The following is a 3,298-nucleotide window of genomic DNA, read 5'->3' on the forward strand; positions in this document are numbered from 1 at the left end:
AGTGCACCCTCACATTATCACTGGGTGTATATATATATATATAGTGCACCTCCACATTATCACTGGGTGTATATATATATACAGTGCACCCCTCACATTATCACAGGGTGTATATATATATATAGTGCACCCCTCACATTATCACTGGGTGTATATATCTATATAGTGCACCCCTCACATTATCACTGGGTGTATATATATATATAGTGCACCCCTCACATTATCACTGGGTGTATATATATATATATATATATATATATATATAGTGCAACCCCACATTATCACTGGGTGTATATATATATATATATATATATATATAGTGCACCCCTCACATTATCACTGGGTGTATATATATATATATATATATAGTGCACCCCTCACATTATCACTGGGTGTATATATATATATATAGTGCACCCTCACATTATCACTGGGTGTATATATATATATATATAGTGCAACCCCACATTATCACTGGGTGTATATATATATAGTGCACCCCTCACATTATCACTGGGTGTATATATATATATAGTGCACCCCTCACATTATCACTGGGTGTATATATATATATAGTGCACCCTCACATTATCACTGGGTGTGTATATATATATAGTGCACCCCTCACATTATCACTGGGTGTATATATATATAGTGCACCCCTCACATTATCACTGGGTGTATATATATATATAGTGCACCCTCACATTATCACTGGGTGTATATATATATATAGTGCACCTCTCACATTATCACTGGGTGTATATATATATATAGTGCACCCCTCACATTATCACTGGGTGTATATATATATATATAGTGCACCCTCACATTATCACTGGGTGTGTATATATATATAGTGCACCCCTCACATTATCACTGGGTGTATATATATATATAGTGCACCCTCACATTATCACTGGGTGTGTATATATATATAGTGCACCCCTCACATTATCACTGGGTGTATACATATATATATAGTGCACCCCTCACATTATCACTGGGTGTATATATATATATAGTGCACCTCCACATTATCACTGGGTGTATATATATATATATATATATATATAGTGCACCCCTCACATTATCACTGGGTGTATATATATATAGTGCACCTCCACATTATCACTGGGTGTATATATATATATAGTGCACCCCCACATTATCACTGGGTGTATATATATATAGTGCACCCCTCACATTATCACTGGGTGTATATATATATAGTGCACCCTCACATTATCACTGGGTGTATATATATATATAGTGCACCCCTCACATTATCACTGGGTGTGTATATATATATAGTGCACCCTCACATTATCACTGGGTGTATATATATATAGTGCACCCCTCACATTATCACTGGGTGTATATATATATATAGTGCACCCCTCACATTATCACTGGGTGTATATATATATAGTGCACCCCTCACATTATCACTGGGTGTATATATATATAGTGCACCCTCACATTATCACTGGGTGTATATATATATATAGTGCACCCCTCACATTATCACTGGGTGTATATATATATATAGTGCACCCTCACATTATCACTGGGTGTATATATATATATATATATATATATAGTGCACCCTCACATTATCACTGGGTGTGTATATATATATATAGTGCACCCCCACATTATCACTGGGTGTATATATATATAGTGCACCTCCACATTATCACTGGGTGTATATATATATATATAGTGCACCTCTCACATTATCACTGGGTGTGTATATATATATATAGTGCACCCCCACATTATCACTGGGTGTATATATATATAGTGCACCCCTCACATTATCACTGGGTGTATATATATATAGTGCACCCTCACATTATCACTGGGTGTATATATATATAGTGCACCTCCACATTATCACTGGGTGTATATATATATATAGTGCACCCCTCACATTATCACTGGGTGTATATATATATAGTGCACCCCTCACATTATCACTGGGTGTATATATATATAGTGCACCCTCACATTATCACTGGGTGTGTATATATATAGTGCACCTCCACATTATCACTGGGTGTATATATATATATATAGTGCACCCTCACATTATCACTGGGTGTGTATATATATAGTGCACCTCCACATTATCACTGGGTGTATATATATATATATAGTGCACCCTCACATTATCACTGGGTGTATATATATATAGTGCACCCCTCACATTATCACTGGGTGTATATATATATAGTGCACCCCTCACATTATCACTGGGTGTATATATATATAGTGCACCCTCACATTATCACTGGGTGTATATATATATATATAGTGCACCTCCACATTATCACTGGGTGTGTATATATATATATGTATATATATAGTGCACCCTCACATTATCACTGGGTGTATATATATATATATAGTGCACCCCTCACATTATCACTGGGTGTGTATATATATATATAGTGCACCTCCACATTATCACTGGGTGTGTATATATATATATGTATATATATAGTGCACCCTCACATTATCACTGGGTGTATATATATATATAGTGCACCCTCACATTATCACTGGGTGTATATATATATATAGTGCACCCCTCACATTATCACTGGGTGTATATATATATATATAGTGCACCCTCACATTATCACTGGGTGTGTATATATATATATATAGTGCACCTCCACATTATCACTGGGTGTGTATATATATATATATAGTGCACCCTCACATTATCACTGGGTGTATATATATATATAGTGCACCCCTCACATTATCACTGGGTGTATATATATATATATATATATATATATATATATATATATATATATATATAGTGCACCCTCACATTATCACTGGGTGTGTATATATATATGTATATATATACTTCACCTCCACATTATCACTGGGTGTATATATATATATATATATATATATATATATATATATAGTGCAACCCCACATTATCACTGGGTGTATATATATATAGTGCACCCTCACATTATCACTGGGTGTATATATATATATAGTGCACCCTCACATTATCACTGGGTGTATATATATATATATAGTACACCCTCACATTATCACTGGGTGTGTATATATATATGTATATATATAGTGCACCCTCACATTATCACTGGGTGTATATATATGTAGTGCACCCCTCACATTATCACTGGGTGTATATATATATATATATATATATATATATATATATATATATATATATATATATATATATATATATATATATATATATATATATATATATAGTGCACCCCTCACATTATCACTG

The sequence above is a fragment of the Phyllobates terribilis genome, unplaced genomic scaffold, assembly GCF_046119375.1.
Source record: "Phyllobates terribilis strain yellow unplaced genomic scaffold, ASM4611937v1 Scaffold_7__3_contigs__length_470593459, whole genome shotgun sequence".
Classification (NCBI taxonomy): domain Eukaryota; kingdom Metazoa; phylum Chordata; class Amphibia; order Anura; family Dendrobatidae; genus Phyllobates; species Phyllobates terribilis.